Here is a 24,833-nt window from a genome sequence, read left to right as displayed (position 1 = left end):
GCAGCGCACCCTGGCACTCTGCTAGCTAGCAGCACACCCTGGCTCCCTAGTAACCAGCAGCACATCCTGGCACTCTACTAACTAGCAGCATATCCTGGCACTCTACTAACTAGCAGCACATCCTGGCATTCTAACTAGCAGCATACCCTGGCACTGTACTAACTAGCAGCACATCCTGGCACTCTACTAACTAGCAGCACATCCTGGCACTCTACTAACGAGCAGCATTCCCTGGCACTCTACTAACCAGCAGCATTCCTGGCACTCTACTAACTAGCAGCACACCATGACACTCTACTAACTAGCAGCACACCCAGGCACTCTACTATCTAGCAGCACACCCTGGCATTTTAATAATTAGCAGCACACCCTGGCACTCTACTAACTAGCAGCATACCTGGCACTCTACTAACAAGCAGCACACCCAGGCACTCTACTATCTAGCAGCACACCCTGGCATTTAGGAACTAGCAGCACACCATGGCACTCTACTAACTAGCAGCATACCTGGCACTCTACTGCCTAGCAGCACACCCTGTCACTCTACTAACTAGCTGCATACCTGACACTCTACTACCTAGCAGTACACTGTGTCACTCTACTAACTAGCAGCACACCCAAGCACTCTACTAACTAGCAGCACATCCTGGCACTCTACTACCTAGCAGCACACTCTTGCACTCTACTAACTAGCAGCACACCCTTGCACTCTACTAACTAGCAGCACACCCTGGCATTCTACTAACTAGCATCACACCCTGGCACTTTACTAACTAGCAGCATATCCTGGCACTCTACTAACCAGCAGCATTCCTGGCACTCTACTAACCAGAAGCATTCCTGGCACTCTACTAACTAGCAGCATACCTGGCACTCTACTAACTAGCAGCACACCCTGGCACTCTGCTAACCAGCAGCACATCCTGGCACTCTACTAACTAGCAGCACACCCTGGCACTCTACTAACTAGCAGCACACCCTGGCACTCTACTAACCAGCACCACACCCTGGCACTTTAGGAACTAGCAGCACACCCTGGCACTCTACTAACCAGCAGCACATCCTGGCACTTTAGGAACTAGCAGCATACCCTGGCACTCTACTAACCAGCAGCACATCCTTGCACCTTAGGAACTAGCAGCATACCCTGGCACTCTACTAACCAGCAGCACATCCTGGCACTTTAGGAACTAGCAGCACGCCCTGGCACTCTACTAACCAGCAGCACATCCTGGCACTTTAGGAACTAGCAACACACCCTGGCACTCTACTAACCAACAGCACATCCTGGCACTTTAGGAACTAGCAGCACACCCTGGCACTCTACTAACCAACAGCACATCCTGGCACTTTAGGAACTAGCAGTACACCCTGGCACTCTACTAACTAGCAGCACATCCTGGCACTTCGGGAACTAGCAGCACACCCTGGCACTCTACTAACCAGCAGCACATCCTGGCACCTTAGGAACTAGCAGCACACCCTGGCACTCTACTAACCAGCAGCACATCCTGGCACCTTAGGAACTAGCAGCACACCCTGGCACTCTACTAACCAGCAGCACATCCAGGCACTTTAGGAACTAGCAGCACACCCTGGCACTCTACTAACCAGCAGCACATCCTGGCATTTTAGGAACTAGCAGCACACCCTGGCACTCTACTAACCAGCAGCACATCCTGGCACTTCGGGAACTAGCAGCACACCTTGGCACTCTACTAACCAGCAGCACATCCTGGCACTTTAGGAACTAGCAGCACACCCTGGCACTCTACTAACCAGCAGCACATCCTGGCACTTTAGGAACTAGCAGCACACCCTGGCACTCTATTAACCAGCAGCACATCCTGGCACTTTAGGAACTAGCAGCACACCCTGGCACTCTACTAACCAGCAGCACATCCTGGCACTTTAGGAACTAGCAGCACACCCTGGCACTCTACTAACCAGCAGCACATCCAGGCACTTTAGGAACTAGCAGCACACCCTGGCACTCTACTAACCAGCAGCACATCCTGGCACTTTAGGAACTAGCAGCACACCCTGGCACTCTACTAACCAGCAGCACATCCTGGCACTTTAGGAACTAGCAGCACACCCTGGCACTCTACTAACCAGCAGCACATCCTGGCACTTTAGGAACTAGCAGCACACCCTGGCACTCTACTAACCAGCAGCACATCCTGGCACTTTAGGAACTAGCAGCACATCCTGGCACTTTAGGAACTAGCAGCACATCCTGGCACTTTAGGAACTAGCAGCACATCCTGGCACTTTAGGAACTAGCAGCACATCCTGGCACTTTAGGAACTAGCAGCACATCCTGGCACTTTAGGAACTAGCAGCACATCCTGGCACTTTAGGAACTAGCAGCACACCCTGGCACTCTACTAACCAGCAGCACATCCTGGCACTTTAGGAACTAGCAGCACACACTAACACTCTACTAACCAGCAGCACATCCTGGCACTTTAGGAACTAGCAGCACACCCTGGCACTCTACTAACCAGCAGCACATCCTGGCACTTTAGGAACTAGCAGCACACCCTGGCACTCTACTAACCAGCAGCACATCCAGGCACTTTAGTAACTAGCAGCACACCCTGGCACTCTACTAACCAGCAGCACATCCTGGCACTTTAGGAACTAGCAGCACACCCTGGCACTCTACTAACCAACAGCACATCCAGGCACTTTAGGAACTAGCAGCACACCCTGGCACTCTACTAACCAGCAGCACATCCTGGCACTTTAGGAACTAGCAGCACACCCTGGCACTCTATTAACCAGCAGCACATCCTGGCACTTTAGGAACTAGCAGCACACCCTGGCACTCTACTAACCAGCAGCACATCCTGGAACTTTAGGAACTAGCAGCACATCCTGGCACTTTAGGAACTAGCAGCACATCCTGGCACTTTAGGAACTAGCAGCACATCCTGGCACTTTAGGAACTAGCAGCACATCCTGGCACTTTAGGAACTAGCAGCACATCCTGGCACTTTAGGAACTAGCAGCACATCCTGGCACTTTAGGAACTAGCAGCACATCCTGGCACTTTAGGAACTAGCAGCACACCCTGGCACTCTACTAACCAGCAGCACATCCTGGCACTTTAGGAACTAGCAGCACACACTAACACTCTACTAACCAGCAGCACATCCTGGCACTTTAGGAACTAGCAGCACACCCTGGCACTCTACTAACCAGCAGCACATCCTGGCACTTTAGGAACTAGCAGCACACCCTGGCACTCTACTAACCAGCAGCACATCCAGGCACTTTAGGAACTTGCAGCACACCCTGGCACTCTACTAACCAGCAGCACATCCTGGCACTTTAGGAACTAGCAGCACACCCTGGCACTCTACTAACCAGCAGCACATCCAGGCACTTTAGGAACTAGCAGCACACCCTGGCACTCTACTAACCAGCAGCACATCCTGGCACTTTAGGAACTAGCAGCACACCCTGGCACTCTATTAACCAGCAGCACATCCTGGCACTTTAGGAACTAGCAGCACACCCTGGCACTCTACTAACTAGCAGCACATCCTGGCACTTTAGGAACTAGCAGCACACCCTGGCACTCTATTAACCAGCAGCACATCCTGGCACTTTAGGAACTAGCAGCACACCCTGGCACTCTATTAACCAGCAGCACATCCTTGCACTTTAGGAACTAGCAGCACATCCTGGCACTTTAGGAACTAGCAGCACATCCTGGCACTTTAGGAACTAGCAGCACACACTAACACTCAAGTCATTTTCCTATATTTTTCCTTCTTTCTACACATTGTCACTAATTTCACTCTTAGCAATTTTAAGTTGTTCCCTTCACTCACTCCTTGTTTTTTGTATCCTCAATCTTTCTCTTCTTCGTCTTTTTCCTCTTCCGTATCACCGACATCTCTGTAACCTCATTGTACTCTCCTTTTCTCCTTTTCTCACAGGTCGTTCTCATTTCTCACGACAAATTTTTCATTCTTAATTTTTTTCAGTAACTTGGCCTGTATCTGTTGCATCTTGATCTGCCGGCGGTATCCCCGGTATCATGTAATCCCAGAGGCCTGCTGTAGCTCATCACACTCAAGAGGCCTAACAGCAGTGCCTCAAAATTCTCAAAAGAGCAACTGTGGGTCACCCTCTACAAGAGACGTAAGAGCTATCTATAAATAAACTCTCTCCAGAGGTCCAGGAGCTGAAACTCAATCTTTTCAAACAAGGTAAAAATATAGATGCACTAACACACTCCGAAAATCATCACAGCTCCGTGGCACACTGTTCTGCTTTAAGGTGTGAGATGTGGCACTCTTCATTTTTCTTGCATAGACTCGCACTGACACTTCAAGTTTCACATTAAACTCTTATAGTTAACATTCGTAAACATAGTTATAAAACAATAAAAATATAATCTATTTAAAAATATGTAAACAATCATACTCAACACTCTATGAAATGTAAAGTTTTCATTGTTTTTAAGTTTGCTTCTCCTTGTTATATTCGGTTTTTAATAATATACAAACATACAAACATACATACATACATACATACAAGATTTTTTTTGAAATATATCCTAAAATAATGCTTGCATATGTAAACATAGGACTGTAATTTGCATATTTTTTTTCCCTGTACTATACAGGTGTTGAGGCAGCTGGTAGGAAGGACAGTGTCCCGGGAGTATCAGGAAATCCAATAAAATTATCTTCATTAAATTCACGGCAATTGTTTTCCTTTGCTAGATGTACCTCAGCAAACTTTATAAATGCAAATTATATTTTCAGGTCTGATTAATCTTAATTTTCTGTAGTGTAAGGTAAAAAAATTAATATGATCAATATAATCGCATGAGAGGAATTGCGTAAAAACATTGAAATGGATCAAGACTGGATGACCTTCCATAATATTTTCAGATGGGTAATGAGATACGAGTTGTTTAATAGTTAGTTAGTTAGTTAAAGATTAGCCGGTATTCTCCCGGCCCGGGCCTTGTCCAAGTGGTGGCCCGGCCTTGGCTCCCTCTTTAGGGAGTGTCTGAGACCTAAGTGTCCCATGGGAGGAGGCACAAGTACCTCTTCATCTTTGGGACCAACTGTCCCCAGGCCTAGCCACAAGCTAGGCCTCTCTGGTCTGCCATCCCCGCCACAAGGGGGCTAATGGGAATGATAGTCTTATGAGCTAAAGGCTCGGACTCAGGCACCTACCCTACCCTAGAAGGGTTAGGCATGGTGTCGATCAGTTGTTTAATATGACTCAACTTGTTACCTACAAAGTTAACTAAGATTCATCAATAAGATACGCCAACATTATGGTATGTAAGGAGATTTTTTCAGTAAATCGCAGAAAAATATATATAACATTTCATCCTCCCAAAAATTAGTAAATACGTATAAATCCCAAAATCATTCCGCAACTTTCATTAAGTATGATTCACCAGTGGTGAGAGTTTGAAGCCAGTCAACAGAGCCATTGTGCAGTTATAACACGGCCACTAATATCCTAATTTGTTTGGTCAAAATTATCAATTTGAAATTCCACTGCCCAATCACAACGTAATTCTTTCTCTTAATACAATGTAATAGGACTAAAAATTTCAAGCCGATCTGAAGTGGCATTCTCCAGTTATCGCTCGGAAACTCATAATTACAGCCTAAAGTTGTAGTTAAGTTCTCTCTGGGTTAGTTGTTATTAACTCGTCAAGTCTGAAGTTTTTCAGGGGATACCTAAGAAAAGATCAATTGTTTGATGCACAGGAATGATGACCAGAGAATATTCATTCATTCTCTCTCTCTCTCTCTCTCTCTCTCTCTCTCTCTCTCTCTCTCTCTCTCTCTCTCTCTCTCTCTCTCTCTCTCTCTCGTTCCTTCTCCAATATTTCCAAGAACAAGACTATTTTCTTCACTACTTATTAGCAGTAATTTTCTTCAAATAGTAAAAAAAGAGAGACAGTTGTGGAAAAGAACAAGTGAAAGCAGTAGCTCCGGGAGTGACATACGCACTTCACACCTCAACTGTCTACAGTGGCACAGCTAACACCCAGGGGAATGCTGAAACAAGGATATAATGGAGCCCTTGTCAACCACTGTCCATTGTCCAAGGATATAATGGACCCCTTGCCGCTGCAGTACAGGCGACACACAAGCTATTTTGTAAATTTAAATGCAAAATAAACAGCTGTAGTGATAGTAGTGTATTCTAGTTTATCCGCCCTACACACACTTGATTTACTGCGACTATCTTAAAGACCACACAACGTCACATATACAACCACACATCACTAATACCATTATACAACATCCCTAATATAACCACACATTAATGCAGACACACCTTCACTAATTTAATCGCACATTATCACTAATACAACTACAATGCATCACAAATACAGCCACAAGCTACTACTACAACCTACATCTACATGTACATTACAAGATAACCCACACATAAGACACTGAAATTTATGGCGACGTTGCGGTGCGGGTTATTTGTGTACTGTTCTAGGCATGGTAGTGATCCTTTTTTACCCTACATGTACACTAAAACACTGTGTGTTGCTGTGTTCCATGTTCATGTGTTCGGTGTAACACTGTATACTGCTCTGTCCCTTGTAGGTATATACTGTAACACTGTAGTGCTGTGTCTCGTGTATAACTCTGTATTATTGTGTCCCGTCTACGTTATAACTCTGCTCAGTGCTGTATATCATGCACATTGTAACTACTTGTATTGCTGTGTCCTGTGTACGTTAAAACACTGTGTATTTCTGTGTCTCATATACATTATAGCACAGCATACTTCTTGGTCTCGAGCATGTTATACCAATAAGCACTGCAAGAGCCCGTGTACATCATAACACTGTACTGTACTGTGTACTGTTGGGTACCGTGTACAGCAAAGAGGGATTCATTAAAAATTAAAAGTTTATTTTTTCAAAACATGCATAAAATGCAATTATCCAAATTCTTCTGACTTGTTCCAAAAGTTTAGTAATCGAAAACTGTGCGAAAGTCGCATAGACAATGAGAAATATTCCAGAGTTATGAAATGAGATTTTTCTCCTTTACCTACATTAACGCTGCATAAATTTGCACTGTGCAAAGTTCCAGGTTTCAGAATAACACGTTTGAGTACCCTGAATGAGAGGTAAACCATCCAACGAGCTGCCCACAGCTCAGTCTCAGACATGAGCTAGTAATTCTCAATCAAAATCACTCTATTCATACCCTGTCGCCAGTTGCGTTCATCAAGCCGAGTAAATTAAGATCCAAGGTGCCGTTTTAGAAATTTACCAGCGCCACGGTGAAGGCTGCAAAACATTTATTAACGCATGTTGGAGGTTTTAAAATTTTAACCTACATTTTTTTCGAACTTTTAATACTGTCATGTTTTAATAAACAGTGTATGTCCAGCAAGTTATAACGTCAGGGTGAATAGAACGCAACGCCCCACCAGCGTTCTGTCGTCCGAAGGTGGAGGTCCCATCGGCAGTGCTGGCGTCCACTGTAACCTTCTAACCGATGAAAACACAAAGAGTAATAGTAAACAGAGTTAAATCGGAGGCTGCCACAGTGAAATTTTTTATTCCATAAGGTATAGTACTCGCTCCCATCCTTTTCATCTTCATATCTGATATAGACAGAGATGTAAACCAAATAATTTTGTTTTTCTACGCAGACGATACTAGAGTTCGCATAAGAAAGTTATTCATTGGTGACCCTGTAAATCTCCGAGCAGATTTAAACCAAGACTCCTAAAGGGGCCTCAGGAAACAATATGATGTTCCAAGAAGGCAAATTTCAATTACTCCGTCATGGAAAACTTGAAGAAATTAAAGTAAGACGTGTAAAACAAATTCTAACCGCACTGTAGAGTGAAAAAATTAATATGAAGGAGTTATAATGTCAGGGGATATCACCTTCAAGGATGACAATAGTGTCATTATTACATCTGACAGGAAAATGGTAGGACAGATAATGAGAACCTTCAAAGCAAGGGATACCATGCGAGAGATTATCCTCTTTAGATCATTTGTTCTCTCTACGACGGAATACTGCTCTACACTAACAACCCCATTCAAGAAAGGAGAAATTGCATATCTAGAGAATGTATAGAGAACCTTCACTTCACGTATTAGTCAAGCACCTAACTTACTGGGAACGTCTGAAGTGCCTTTACCTTCAGACGTAATTTACACCTGGAAAAGCCTAGAGCAAATGATTCCAAACCTGCACGCTGAAATCACTCCCTACGAAAGAAAAAGATTATGATGCAGTTCAGATGGGCTTGTGAGGTCTCTAGGGAGACCTAATTATATGGTCACACCTGCCTTAGCAAATGTCGGGTAGTCACGCCCACGTCTGAGGTCTTTTGTTCTTAACGGCGTCAGACCTCGGCGTCAGGTCGTAACACGTGGTACATACCCCATTGGGGAGGGGGTACTTTGACTACGATATAAGCCCAGGGAACAGCGGAGCAGAGAGGTTGTTGGTGACAGGTCCGGGGAGCGAGAGCTCTGGACAGCCGCGTGTGTAGTGGACCACGCATTGGGAATCTCGGGTCAGCTGGTCAGTGAATTAAGAGTGAGTACTAGTCCGTGTTACTGACAACATCTACCCTTCCCACTGGTAATAAGTCTCATAGGTAAATTGTTAGATTGTGTAAATTTCCATCAGGATATGTTGTATTCTCACCCCTTTTTGTTATTAAGTAAACTATAGCCATAGTTCCAATTTTTATTTGTACCTTCATATGCTATTCCCTATTCTGTTAAGCACTGGGATATACAGGGGACGTGCTCACTCGCTGGGATACCTCAGGTAGAGTGGGTAGAGGTCTCACATGGTGGCAGCGGTGGAATAGTGTGAGATACTTTGAACCGTATGTATTTCAGCGCCATTTTAAAATAATAATAGATCACAGGGCATTGGTGCACATATTTAAAAAGAAAACTCGCTGTCCTAGGATGTCTAGATGGGGTTACGAACTGTCAGCACACTCGTACCAGATTCTTTATAAACCAGGAGCCTCACACCATGTACCAGACGTATTGAGTAGGAATGTAGCAGCAATAAATGTTGATGTTAATATTGAGAATGTGAACAATGAAAATTTAAGAGAGTACCAACTGGAAGAGAACAGGTGGAAGGAGATAATTGAGTATTTGGAGGGAGAGAAGCTCCCGTGCCACAAGCCAAGCCGCCCTATTGATGAATTCGAGATGAAAGGCGGTGTGCTACATAGGATTACGGAGCTGAACAATCGTTCAGTACAGCAGGTAGTAATACCCAATGTCCTCAGGAAGGCCGCTCTGAAGCTTGCACACTCATCCAAGATGGCTGGCCATCCAGGTGTTTTTAGGACTTATAAGAGGGCCAAAGAAATGTTCTACTTTCCTGGTCTCCTGAATTATGTAACCGAATATGTAAAATGTTGTGGTAATTGCCAAAGGAGGAAAGGTAACCCTCAGGTTAATGTGGAATTGCAAGCTTTTCCCGAGATTAAGGAGCCGTTGGACCGGGTTGGTGCAGATCTTATCGACTTACATAATAGTTATTCAGGCAATAGGTATGTTCTTGTGCTGGTGGACCATCTGTCACGGTATACAACACTTGTACCCATCCCTAAGAAAGACCTCAGACGTGGGCGTGACTACCCGACATTTGCTAAGGCAGGTGTGACCATATAATTAGGTCTCCCTAGAGACCTCACAAGCCCATCAGAACTGCATCACAAGATTCGGCACACAGTGCAACATTCCTCCCATGAAAAACGGGTGCTGTGAGTACACTAAGAGAAAACACAATAACTGCGCGGGGCCCAAGACTATTCAACAGCTTCCCATCACACATAAGGGGGATTACCAATAGACCCCAGGCTGACTTCAAGAGGAAAGTGGATAGATACATAAAGACAGTGCCTGACCAGCTGGGATGTTGCTCGTAAGTTGGACTGCGTGCAACCAGCAGCACCAGCCTAGTGGACCAGACCCTGATCCACCATGAGGCCTGGTCACTGACCGAGCAGCGGAAGAATTGACTCAGTGAACAACCTCCAGGTAGACTCCAAGTAGACAGTCCCTCCAGCATTCTGGAATCCTGAGGGCAGAAGGCTCATAGTTCACAGTTCCACCAGTGTCTTGACACACAGGATAGAACGCGCACAGTGAGGGTTGGAGAGAAAAAAAAACGCAGATTGAGAGACCTGATCTGTGTGCTTATGGTCGTCGAACACTTGACGACCCATAAACCGCTAGTTAAATGTAAACAGGGGAAAATGGAAGGCTTTTCCTTTCTCTATCTTGATGCTCTTGCACTTCACCCTAAGCTCTAATAAGTCAAAAATTAATCTGTGAAAGAATTTGTAAAAATCAATAAAGAAATCCTCAGAAACATAAATTGTCACTTGTGAAGGCGAAGAAGAATGAAAAATGTTTCTTTGTAAACAAATACCTAATGAACAAACTGAAGTTTGTGAACAGAGGAACATGGCCAGAGAAACATGAAAAGAGAAACATGACCAGACAAACATAACCAAAGAAATTTGACCAGATGAATATAGCTAAAGGAATATGAAAGAGGAATATGACCAGAGTATAATCTCCCGCGTTGATAGAAGGGAAATTGTGAACAACTGGCCGGATATTCTCACCTACTCACGACAAACTCGTTTATCTGGCTGCTATGTAGACCTCACCACCACCAACATAAACATTCCCAGTACCACCAACTCTAACACCATTATTAACAACACCTTCAACTAAAACACTGTTATCAACAAGAACACCAACACTATCAACAATACCAATACCTTAACCATAGATGCCAACATTAACACCGTCACCAACAATTCCGGTACCAACACCAATAACACCTACACCAACACAAGTACTACCCACATCAACACCAGCCCCCCACACAATGCCGCCAACATCAGCACCACCATCATCACAAAACTCCTACACCAATAATACCAGCACTAGCACTCCCAAAAACAAATCCCTGCACTAACATCGCTAATACTAGTAACGCCATCACCATGTCCAATAACATCAACACTAACAACACCAACTTCAATAACAACGGTATTGAGTCCAAGACCATCAACACCAGCTTTAACATCAATAACACCATTACTAACGCCACCAAAGTCATAAACAATATCATCACTAACAACAACACCAACACCTCCAATAAGTGATGAATTAAACACATGAGTAACATCTCGGAATCTTTATTTTAAACACCCTTTGCCCACCAATTGTTTCTTCAATTCAGTACAGGGATTAAAAAGTGGAGACAGAAGAAGGTAAGGTAATCTGTCCCTCAGTCTTGGCAAGTGTTTTGAAGCATAGACAGGAAAATGGACACATATATTCTGGATTCAGATGATGTACAGAGGTTGACATCATTATCACAGGAGAGCCGCACTTACTCCACTCTTGGAAGGTTATTTCCAGAAGTTAATTAGGTGTTGCACTTGTGTTTGATTCCACATTTTGTCGGAATACATAATTTTAGTGTAATAATTATACCTACCTGATACAAGGTACAGTGAATAATATTTTCAATCTACATAGGTAGTAGGTTGGTAGACAGCAACCACCCAGGGAAGTACTACCGTCCTGCCAGATGACTGTGAAACAAAAACCTGTAATTGTTTTGCATGATGGTAGGATTGCTGGTTTCTTTTTCTGTCTCATAAACACGCTAAGATAACAGGGATATCTTGCTACTCCTACTAACACTTTGGTCACACTTCACAGACACGCACATGCATATATATATATACATACATCTAGGTTTTTCTCCTTTTTCTAAATAGCTCTTGTTCTTTTTTATTTCTTCTATTGTCCATGGGGAAGTGGAAAAGAATCTTTCCTCCGTAAGCCATGCGTGTCGTATGAGGCGACTAAAATGCCGGGAGCAATGGGCTAGTAACCCCTTCTCCTGTATACAATTACTAAAAAAGAGAAGAAGAAAAACTTTATAAAACTGGGTTGCTTAAATGTGCGTGGATGTAGTGCGGATGACAAGAAACAGATGATTGCTGATGTTATGAATGAAAAGAAGTTGGATGTCCTGGCCCTAAGCGAAACAAAGCTGAAGGGGGTAGGAGAGTTTCAGTGGGGGGAAATAAATGGGATTAAATCTGGAGTATCTGAGAGAGTTAGAGCAAAGGAAGGGGTAGCAGTAATGTTAAATGATCAGTTATGGAAGGAGAAAAGAGAATATGAATGTGTAAATTCAAGAATTATGTGGATTAAAGTAAAGGTTGGATGCGAGAAGTGGGTCATAATAAGCGTGTATGCACCTGGAGAAGAGAGGAATGCGGAGGAGAGGGAGAGATTTTGGGAGATGTTAAGTGAATGTATAGGAGCCTTTGAACCAAGTGAGAGAGTAATTGTGGTAGGGGACCTGAATGCTAAAGTAGGAGAAACTTTTAGAGAGGGTGTGGTAGGTAAGTTTGGGGTGCCAGGTGTAAATGATAATGGGAGCCCTTTGATTGAACTTTGTATAGAAAGGGGTTTAGTTATAGGTAATACATATTTTAAGAAAAAGAGGATAAATAAGTATACACGATATGATGTAGGGCGAAATGACAGTAGTTTGTTGGATTATGTATTGGTAGATAAAAGACTGTTGAGTAGACTTCAGGATGTACATGTTTATAGAGGGGCCACAGATATATCAGATCACTTTCTAGTTGTAGCTACACTGAGAGTAAAAGGTAGATGGGATACAAGGAGAATAGAAGCATCAGGGAAGAGAGAGGTGAAGGTTTATAAACTAAAAGAGGAGGCAGTTAGGGTAAGATATAAACAGCTATTGGAGGATAGATGGGCTAATGAGAGCATAGGCAATGGGGTCGAAGAGGTATGGGGTAGGTTTAAAAATGTAGTGTTAGAGTCTTCAGCAGAAGTTTGTGGTTACAGGAAAGTGGGTGCAGGAGGGAAGAGGAGCGATTGGTGGAATGATGATGTAAAGAGAGTAGTAAGGGAGAAAAAGTTAGCATATGAGAAGTTTTTACAAAGTAGAAGTGATGCAAGGAGGGAAGAGTATATGGAGAAAAAGAGAGAGGTTAAGAGAGTGGTGAAGCAATGTAAAAAGAGAGCAAATGAGAGAGTGGGTGAGATGTTATCAACAAATTTTGTTGAAAATAAGAAAAAGTTTTGGAGTGAGATTAACAAGTTAAGAAAGCCTAGAGAACAAATGGATTTGTCAGTTAAAAATAGGAGAGGAGAGTTATTAAATGGAGAGTTAGAGGTATTGGGAAGATGGAAGGAATATTTTGAGGAATTGTTAAATGTTGATGAAGATAGGGAAGCTGTGATTTCGTGTATAGGGCAAGGAGGAATAACATCTTGTAGGAGTGAGGAAGAGCCAGTTGTGAGTGTGGGGGAAGTTCGTGAGGCAGTAGGTAAAATGAAAGGGGGTAAGGCAGCCGGGATTGATGGGATAAAGATAGAAATGTTAAAAGCAGGTGGGGATATAGTTTTGGAGTGGTTGGTGCAATTGTTTAATAAATGTATGGAAGAGGGTAAGGTACCTAGGGATTGGCAGAGAGCATGCATAGTTCCTTTGTATAAAGGCAAAGGGGATAAAAGAGAGTGCAAAAATTATAGGGGGATAAGTCTGTTGAGTGTACCTGGTAAAGTGTATGGTAGAGTTATAATTGAAAGAATTAAGAGTAAGACGGAGAATAGGATAGCAGATGAACAAGGAGGCTTTAGGAAAGGTAGGGGGTGTGTGGACCAGGTGTTTACAGTGAAACATATAAGTGAACAGTATTTAGATAAGGCTAAAGAGGTCTTTGTGGCATTTATGGATTTGGAAAAGGCGTATGACAGGGTGGATAGGGGGGCAATGTGGCAGATGTTGCAAGTGTATGGTGTAGGAGGTAGGTTACTGAAAGCAGTGAAGAGTTTTTACGAGGATAGTGAGGCTCAAGTTAGAGTATGTAGGAAAGAGGGAAATTTTTTCCCAGTAAAAGTAGGCCTTAGACAAGGATGTGTGATGTCACCGTGGTTGTTTAATATATTTATAGATGGGGTTGTAAGAGAAGTAAATGCGAGGGTCTTGGCAAGAGGCGTGGAGTTAAAAGATAAAGAATCACACACAAAGTGGGAGTTGTCACAGCTGCTCTTTGCTGATGACACTGTGCTCTTGGGAGATTCTGAAGAGAAGTTGCAGAGATTGGTGGATGAATTTGGTAGGGTGTGCAAAAGAAGAAAATTAAAGGTGAATACAGGAAAGAGTAAGGTTATGAGGATAACAAAAAGATTAGGTGATGAAAGATTGAATATCAGATTGGAGGGAGAGAGTATGGAGGAGGTGAACGTATTCAGATATTTGGGAGTGGACGTGTCAGCGGATGGGTCTATGAAAGATGAGGTGAATCATAGAATTGATGAGGGAAAAAGAGTGAGTGGTGCACTTAGGAGTCTGTGGAGACAAAGAACTTTGTCCTTGGAGGCAAAGAGGGGAATGTATGAGAGTATAGTTTTACCAACGCTCTTATATGGGTGTGAAGCGTGGGTGATGAATGTTGCAGCGAGGAGAAGGCTGGAGGCAGTGGAGATGTCATGTCTGAGGGCAATGTGTGGTGTGAATATAATGCAGAGAATTCGTAGTTTGGAAGTTAGGAGGAGGTGCGGGATTACCAAAACTGTTGTCCAGAGGGCTGAGGAAGGGTTGTTGAGGTGGTTCGGACATGTAGAGAGAATGGAGCGAAACAGAATGACTTCAAGAGTGTATCAGTCTGTAGTGGAAGGAAGGCGGGGTAGGGGTCGGCCAAGGAAGGGTTGGAGGGAGGGGGTAAAGGAGGTTTTGTGTGCGAGGGGCTTGGACTTCCAGCAGGCATGCTTGAGCGTGTTTGATAGGAGTGAATGGAGACAAATGGTTTTTAATACTTGACGTGCTGTTGGAGTGTGAGCAAAGTAACATTTATGAAGGGATTCAGGGAAACCGGCAGGCCGGACTTGAGTCCTGGAGATGGGAAGTACAGTGCCTGCACTCTGAAGGAGGGGTGTTAATGTTGCAGTTTAAAAACTGTAGTGTAAAGCACCCTTCTGGCAAGACAGTGATGGAGTGAATGATGGTGAAAGTTTTTCTTTTTCGGGCCACCCTGCCTTGGTGGGAATCGGCCGGTGTGATAAAAAAAAAAAAAAAAAAAAATGTTGGCCTCTGGCCCAACAATTGAGCGTGATCCACTTCCACATCAAGATTAAAATAGTGAACATCATCTATCTACAAAGGCTGAATTACTGAAGTTATGATCTTCTTTACTGAATTAAAAATTTAACTGGCTGATGAAACGTCTTCAGAATAAAGATTTCGAGATGCTGTACATGTGTTAAATTAGTCAACTTGATTGTATTGTGTACCATTACTGTAATGTTTCCAACAACAACACCACCACCAAAACTGCTATCAGTACCACTGACGGCACCACAGTTACCAGCACCACTAACATCAACACCACTAGCAATGTCAGTGCTACTAAATACCAGCAATAATGCCACCATCAACACCACCACCACCACCATCACCACCACCACCACCACCACCACCACCACCAACAACAACAACAACAACAACAACAACAACAACAACAACAACAACAACAACAACAACAACAACCTAATTAACGACACCACTGCAAACACCACAATTAACAACACATGCAACACCCTTAAGCAACTCCAGCACAAAAAAAAAGTGCACCATCAATGCCACAGCTGACACCACCACCAATATCATCAACACAACCTCTCCTAGCACTGCCACCCTAACATAAACATTATATAAATAGTTCTGAATACCGACAAGTTGATAAATAAGATACTTGTGCAACATTTGGGTATCTTTACTCTGGAAACGTTTCACCTCCCAGTGGCGTCTTCGGTCCAATGCAGAATACGGTGGAAGATGAGGAGATTGAGCTAATCAGTCCCTCAGCCTGGCGTCGACGTGTTCAGTCCATCAATACTTACATAAGATTGAAGGACTGAATACATCGACTCCTGGCTGAGGGACCAATTACCTCAATTACTCATCTACCAGCGTTCTCTGTATTGGACTGAAGAAGCCACTGGCTGGTGAAACGTTGCCTGAATAAAGACACCCAGATGTTGGACACGTTTCTCATTTATCATTAACAACATTACAACCATCACAACATATATCAACAAACAAGAATATTAAGAACATCATTGATCTGTTTACTCGCAGCTGGTCATACAGCTGCATTTACTCGCAGCTGGTCACACAGTTGTGTTTATTTTCAGCTGGCCACACAGTTTTCTTATTTACAGCAGGTCACACAGCTGTGTTTGATTACAGATGATTCAGTTCTCTTCAGAAGCTGATGACAGTATTCTCACTGCTGGGAGTTGGTAACATTGTTCTGATTGTTGGGAGCTGATCCCATAAGAGCGTCAACTTATATTGCTTATCGCTGCTGTGTTTAACTCTCATCTTGGGCATGGTAGTGGAGTGGTTATGTTCTTTAACTCTCATCTTGGCATGGTAGTGGAGTGGTTACGTTGTTTAATTCTCATCTTGGGCATGGTAGTGGAGTGGTTATGTTGTTTAACTCTCATCTTGGGCATGGTAGTGGAGTGGTTATGTTGTTTAACTCTCATCTTGGCATGGTAGTGGAGTGGTTATGTTGTTTAACTCTCATCTTGGCATGGTAGTGGAGTGGTTATGTTGTTTAACTCTCATCTTGTTTAACTCTCATCTTGGCATGGTAGTGGAGTGGTTATGTTGTTTAACTCTCATCTTGGCATGGTAGAGGAGTGGTTATGTTGTTTAACTCTCATCTTGGCATGGTAGTGGAGTGGTTATGTTGTTTAACTCTCATCTTGGGCATGGTAGAGGAGTGGTTATGTTGTTTAACTCTCATCTTGGGCATGGTAGAGGAGTGGTTATGTTGTTTAACTCTCATCTTGGCATGGTAGTGGAGTGGTTATGTTGTTTAACTCTCATCTTGGGCATGGTAGTGGAGTGGTTATGTTGTTTAACTCTCATCTTGGCATGGTAGTGGAGTGGTTATGTTGTTTAACTCTCATCTTGGCATGGTAGTGGAGTGGTTATGTTCTTTAACTCTCATCTTGGCATGGTAGTGGAATGGTTATGTTCTTTAACTCTCATCTTGGCATGGTAGTGGAGTGGTTATGTTGTTTAACTCTCATCTTGGGCATGGTAGTGGAGTGGTTATGTTGTTTAACTCTCATCTTGGCATGGTAGTGGAATGGTTATGTTCTTTAACTCTCATCTTGGCATGGTAGTGGAATGGTTATGTTCTTTAACTCTCATCTTGGCATGGTAGTGGAATGGTTATGTTCTTTAACTCTCATCTTGGCATGGTAGTGGAGTGGTTATGTTGTTTAACTCTCATCTTGGCATGGTAGTGGAATGGTTATGTTCTTTAACTCTCATCTTGGCATGGTAGTGGAATGGTTATGTTCTTTAACTCTCATCTTGGCATGGTAGTGGAATGGTTATGTTCTTTAACTCTAATCTTGGGCATGGTAGTGGAGTGGTTATGTTGTTTAACTCTCATCTTGGCATGATAGTGGAGTGGTTATGTTCTTTAACTCTCATCTTGGACATGGTAGTGGAGTGGTTATGTTCTTTAACTCTAATCTTGGGCATGGTAGTGGAGTGGTTATGTCGTTTAACTCTCATCTTGGCATGGTAGTGGAGTGGTTATGCTGTTTAATTCTCATCTTGGCATGGTAGTGAAGTGGTTATGTTGTTTAACTCTCATCTTGGGCATGGTAGTGGAGTGGTTATGTTGTTTAACTCTCATCTTGGGCATGGTAGTAGAGTGGTTATTTTGTTTAACTCTCATCTTGGGCATGGTAGTGGAGTGGTTATGTTTTTTAACTCTCATCTTGGGCATGGTAGTAGAGTGGTTATTTTGTTTAACTCTCATCTTGGCATGGTAGTGGAGTGGTTATGTTGTTTAACTCTCATCTTGGGCATGGTAGAGGAGTGGTTATGTTGTTTAACTCTCATCTTGGGCATGGTAGAGGAGTGGTTATGTTGTTTAACTCTCATCTTGGGCATGGTAGTGGAGTGGTTATGTTGTTTAACTCTCATCTTGGGCATGGTAGAGGAGTGGTTATGTTGTTTAACTCTCATCTTGGGCATGGTAGTGGAGTGGTTATGTTGTTTAACTCTCATCTTGGGCATGGTAGTGGAGTGGTTATGTTGTTTAACTCTCATCTTGGGCATGGTGGCGGAGTGGTTATCGCGTTGAGCAGGTAATCCAATAACACCAAGTTGGCATCTCCCTAAGGCGGCATCGTTTCCGTAATGTAATGACATTCCCACCCAACTGTGGAGCAAGCAGCTGGAGGAGGTTTACGGACCTATCTTACTCTTCTGTCGTAGTCGGCTTAGCGCCTACATTCAAACATCTGTACTAAATGTTAAAAAAGTCAGATACATGTGCTATGTATTTATAGTCTCATACACACGTGTCAGGTGTTTACACTCTCAGACACTCGCCCTATATACTTGCACTCAGACATCTGCAGAATGTGTTACCAATGTAAATATTTGTGTAAATATATTAAAATGCACACACACACACACACACACATTCTATCTCTCTCTCTCTCTCTCATGCACACACACACACAAACACATACACACACACACACACACACACACACACACACACACACACACACACACACACACACACACACACACACACACACACACACACACACACACAGCAGTTACAAGTGGAGTTACACATGGAGTTACAAGTGGAGTGGGTAACAGGAGTCGAATGGGAAAAACCGAACTATAAAAGGGGGGACTACACAGGTATGAGGAACTTCCTGCGGGAGGTTCAGTGGGACAGAAAACTGGTAGGAAAGTCAGTAAACGAAATAATGGAATATGTAACAACAAAATGCAATGAGGCAGAGGAAATGTTAGTTCCCAAGGTCAACAGAAATAATGGGAAGATAAGCGAGTCCTTGGTTTACCCGAAGTTGTAGGGAGGTAAAAACTAAAGGGTACAGAAGGCAAAGGACCCAGGGAAATAAGGAGATCAGTCGAAGAGCCAGAAACGAGTATGCACAGATAACGAGGGAGACCCAGCGACAGTACGAAAACGACATAGCATCGAAAGTCAAGTATGACCCGAAACTGTTGTATAGCCACATTAGGAGAAAGACAACGGTCGAAGACCAGGTGATCAGGCTGAAGAAAGAAGGTGGGGAACTCATAAAAACGATCAAGAGGTATCCGAGGAGCTCAACACGAGATTTAAGGAACTATTCACAGTGGAGACAGGAAGGACTCTGGGAAGACAGGACAGAGGGGGACACCAACAGGGAATACACCAAGTGCTGGATGACATACACACAACTGAAGAGGAGGTGAAGAAGCTGCTAAGTGACCTTGATACCTCAATGGCAATGGGACCGGACATCTCACCGTGGGTCCTTAGAGAGGGAGCAGAAATGCTGTGTGTGTGCCATTAACCACAATCTTCAACACATCCCTTGAAACTGGGCAACTACCCGAGGTATGAAAGACAGCAAATGTAGTTCCCATTTTTAAAAAAGGAGACAGAAAAGAGGCACTAAACTACAGACCAGTGTCACTGATGTGTACAGTATGCAGAGTCATGGAAATTATCAGGAAGAGAGTGGTAGAGCTCCTGGAACAGAACAAAATTATGACAACAAGGACGGATTCATGTGTCACAAACCTGGAGTTTTATAACAAAGTTACAGAAGTAAGACACGAGAGAGAAGGGTGGGTTGATTGCATTTTCTTGGACTGCAAGGCCTTCGACACAGTTCCTCACAAGAGATTAGTGCAGAAACTAGAGGATCAGGCTCTTATAACAGGAAGGGCAATGCAATGCATCAGAGAATACCTGACAGGGAGGCAACAACGAGTCATGGTACGTGATGAGGTATTAAAGTGGGCACTTGTGAAGAGTGGGGTCCCACAGGTGTCGGTCCTAGGACCAATGCTATTTTTGGTATATGTGAATGACATGATGGAAGGGATAGACTTAGAGGTGTCGCTGTTCGCAGATGATGTGAAGTTAATGAGGAGAATTAAATCAGATGAGGATCAGGCAGGACTTCAAAGAGACCTGGACAGGCTGGACACGTGGTCCAGCAACTGGTTTCTCGAATTCAACCCTGCCAAATGCAAAGTGATGAAGATCGGAGAAGGGCAAAGACCGCAGACGGATTATAGGCTAAGTGGACAAAGACTGCAAACCTCATTCAAGGAGAAAGATCTTGGGGTGAGTATAACACCGAGCACGTCTTCGGAAGCCCACATCAACCAGATAACTGCTGCAGCATATGGGTGCCTGGCAAACCTGAGAATAGCGTTCTGATACCTTAGTAAGGAATCGTTCAAGACACTTTACACCGGGTACTTCAGGCCCATACCGGAGTATGTAGCACCAGTTTGGAAGCCGCACCGGGTCAAGCACTGTAAGAAATTAGAGAAAATGCAAAGGTTTGTGACAAGGTTAGTTCCAGAGCTAGGTGGAATGTCCTTCGAAGAAAGGTTAAGGGAAATAGCCTTGACGACACTGGAGGACAGGAAGGTTAGGGGAGACATGATAACGACATACAAAATACTGCGTGGAATAGATAAGGCGGACAGACACAAAATGTTCCAGAAAGGGGACACAGAAACAAAGGGTCACTCTTGGAAGTTGAAGAATCAAATGAGTCACAGGGATGTTAGGAAGTATTTCTTCAGTCATAGACTGGTCAGGAAGTGGAACAGTCTGGCGAGTGATGTAGTGAAGGCAGGAACCGTGCATAGCTTTAAGACGAGGTATGATAAAGCTCAGGGAGCACGGAGAGGACCTAGTAGCCTTCAGTGAAGAGGCGGAGTCAGGAGCTGAGTCTCGACCCCTGCATCCACAATTAGGTGAGTACACACACACACACACACACACACACACACACACACACACACACACACACACACACACACACACACACACACACACACACACACACACATACACCTAGACAGAGTAGTCAGAGTACAGAGTAGTCAGTAGTCGATCAGTGAAGAGGCGGGGCCAGGAGCTCGGACTCGACCCCCGCAACCTCAACTAGGTGAGTACAACTAGGTGAGTACAACACTTACCCTCTCGTTTCCCTAGACTCCCTACACCCTCTCATCTCTCTCTCTCCATCTCTCTCTTTCACAGAGGGTTTGACAAGGTTAGGTTAAGGATCCCTAAGGATCCCCCTCTCTCTCTCTCTCTCTCTCTCTCTCTCTCTCTCTCTCTCTCTCTCTCTCTCTCTCTCTCTCTCTCTCTCAGTCTCTCTCACACTCTATCCATCTCTTTTTTTTTACACAGGTAAGGTTAAGGATCCCTAGCTTTATTGACACTCTATTTACAAGTTAAGGATTCCTAATTTTATTGACAAGCTAAGAGCTATTGCTTACACAAATAACCCGCACATAAAAGACAGAAGCTTACGACGACGTTTCGGTCCGACTTGGACCATTGTCAATGGTCCAAGTCGGATCGAAACGTCGTCGTAAGCTTCTGTCTTTTATGTGCGGGTTATTTGTGTATCGTTCCAGTCACGGTATTGTGCCTTTTTGTTATCTATTGCTTACATCAGCACATTTGAAAACTTTTTTTTGTTATGAAACATTCAAGTAGGGAACTGTGGGCCAGCATTTTCATTTGATCAACTGACTTTATCTTGTTGACATCATAATGCTGTACGAATGTGTTCCAGACTCGAGTCATCCAGGGGATAAATGATCTCAGATGAAGTGATGTTCTCGAGAAGGGTACAGCCAGAGTGAAGTTGCTGCTTTCTGCCCCTCTTGTGGTATAGAAGCTTGCTTCTCGCTGTCCTCGAAGTGGAGCCAAGTGTGGTATTTTGACAATGTTGGCCTTATACTTAACAGTAAGGCCACCCACATCCCTCCTGAAGGCTCTGCTGAAATAACAGATCTATCCAGGATGGGTCATGGCGAGAGATGAGACGTCTTGCTCTGTTCTCTATTCTGTCAAGCAGTCGCAGATGAAAGGAGGACAGGTAAACCAAGAAAGTGAAGCATACTCAAGGTGTGAGAATACTTGTGCCTCATGCAGAATCTTCCAACCCCTACTGTCAAGCAGAAGCGAGATACGTCGAAGTGCTGTAAGTTTCCTGACTGCCTTGTTTGCAAGATTTGCAACATGATTCTTCGTGGTCAGGATATCAACTTCTTCCCCAGCTAAAAACACTCTCCAATTCATTCTTACTACTGCTCCGGTATTATTTCATAGTGCCTATAAACCCTCATCATTTGTGTTTTCTCAGGTGCAAATGTTACTTGCCATCGGTTTTCCCAAGCTGATATAGCTCTTGTGATGAATGGTTTGAAAAACCATGTAGCTTAGAGCAGCTAGCATATGCATGGGATTCTGGGATGAGATGAAAAAGGTCACTGAAGTAGACATTCCACAACAAAAGTCCCAGCACACTTCTGTGTGGAACACTTGCCCCAATAGGAAGTCTTGCTGATTCTGTTCCATTGAGAACTATCCTTAGAGATCTACCATGAAGGTAATAAGAACATAAGAACATAAGAAAGGAGGAACACTGCAGCAGGCCTGTTGGCCCATACTAGGCAGGTCCTTTACAATTCATCCCACTAACAAAACATTTGCCCAACCCAATTTTCAATGCTACCCAAGAAATAAGCTCTGATGTGCAAGTCCAACTCAAATCCATCCCATCCCACTCATGTACTTATCCAACCTAAATTTGAAACTACCCAAAGTCCTAGCCTCAATAACCCAACTAGGTAGACTGTTCCACTATTTCCAAACCAATACTTTCCTATGTCCTTTCTAAATCTAAACTTATCTAATTTAAATCCATTACTGCGGGTTCTCTCTTGGAGAGATATCCTCAAGACCTTGTTAATATCCCCTTTATTAATACCTATCTTCCACTTATGCACTTCGATCAGGTCTCCCCTCATTCTTCGTCTAACAAGTGAATGTAACTTAAGAGTCTTCAATCTTTCTTCATAAGGAAGATTTCTAATGCTATGTATTAATTTAGTCATCCTACGCTGAATGTTTTCTAACGAATTTATGTCCATTCTGTAATATGGAGACCAGAATTGAGCTGCATAATCTAGGTGAGGCCTTACTAATGATGTATAAAGCTGCAGTATGACCTCTGGACTTCTGTTGCTTACACTTCTTGATATAAATCCCAGTAATCTATTTGCCTTATTACGTACGCTTAGGCATTGCTGTCTTGGTTTAAGGTTGCTGCTTACCATAACCCCCAAGTCCCTTTCGCAATCTGTATGGTTAAGTTCTACATTATTTAACTTATAAGTGCTAGGGTTATGGACACTCCCGAGCTTCAGAACCTTGCATTTATCTACATTGAACTGCATCTGCCACTTTTCTGACCAAGAGTAGAGTTTGTCTAAATCCTCCTGAAGTTCCCTAACATCTACGTTTGAATCAATAATCCTACCTATCTTCGTGTCATCGGCGAATTTGCTCATATCACTAGTAATTCCTTCATCAAGATCATTGATATATATTATAAACAACAACGGGCCCAAGACTGATCCCTGTGGAACGCCACTTGTTACTGATCCCCACTCGGATTTAACCCCATTTATGGACACTCTTTGCTTCCTGTCTGTGAGCCATGATTGGATCCACGAGAGCACCCTTCCCCCAATGCCATGAGCTGCTACTTTCTTCAACAGTCTTTGGTGTGGAACTCTATCAAATGCCTTACTAAAATCTAAGTAAATAATATCAAATTCTTTATCGTGGTCAACAGCCTCAAAAGCTTTACTGAAGAAAGTTAATAAATTAGTTAGACAAGACCGGCCTCTTGTGAATCCATGCTGAGTATCATTAATCAAGCTATGCTTATCGAGATGGCTTCTTATAATCTCAGCTATAATTGACTCTAGTAATTTGCCTACAATTGAGGTCAGGCTTATTGGGCGGTAATTTGACGGAAACGACTTGTCCCCTGTTTTAAAAATAGGAATTACATTAGCCATCTTCCACATATCAGACACTACACCTGTTTGAAGAGATAAATTATAAATATTAGTTAATGGTTCACAGACTTCCATTTTGCATTCCTTTAGAACCCTTGAAAAAACCTCATCAGGACCCGGTGACTTATTTTGCTTCAGTCTGTCTATCTGCTTCACAACCATTTCACTAGTGACTGTGATGTTACATAATTTATCTTCTTCTGATCCACTATAAAAATTAATTACCGGAATATTATTAGTGTCTTCCTGTGTAAAAACCGAGAGAAAATAATTATTTAAAATCGAGCACATTTCATTCTCTTTGTCAGTAAGATGCCCATAGTTATTTTTAAGGGGACCTATCTTATCTCTGACTTTTGTTCTATAGACCTGGAAAAAACTTTTTGGGTTAGTTTTAGAATCCCTAGCAACTTTAATTTCATAGTCCCTTTTAGCTTTTCTTATCCCCTTTTTAATGTCCCTCTTAATGTCAATATACTGATTCATAAGATGACCCTCGCCTCTTTTGATACGCCTATAAATTCCTTTCTTATGCCCTAGTAGATATTTCAGCCTATTATTCATCCATTTTGGGTCATTTCTATTTGATCTAATTTCCTTATAAGGGATAAACGTTCTTTGAGCAGCATGTATTGTGTTCAGAAAACTGTCATATTGATAGCTCTCTTCGTTACCCCAGTCAACAGATGATAAGTGTTCTCTAAGCCCATCGTAATCTGCTAAGCGAAAATCTGGGACTGTTACTGAGTTATCCCTACTATC

Source organism: Cherax quadricarinatus, chromosome 36 (assembly GCF_038502225.1).
Source record: "Cherax quadricarinatus isolate ZL_2023a chromosome 36, ASM3850222v1, whole genome shotgun sequence".
NCBI classification, from domain to species: Eukaryota; Metazoa; Arthropoda; class Malacostraca; order Decapoda; family Parastacidae; genus Cherax; species Cherax quadricarinatus.
This window is presented reverse-complemented; position numbering follows the sequence as displayed.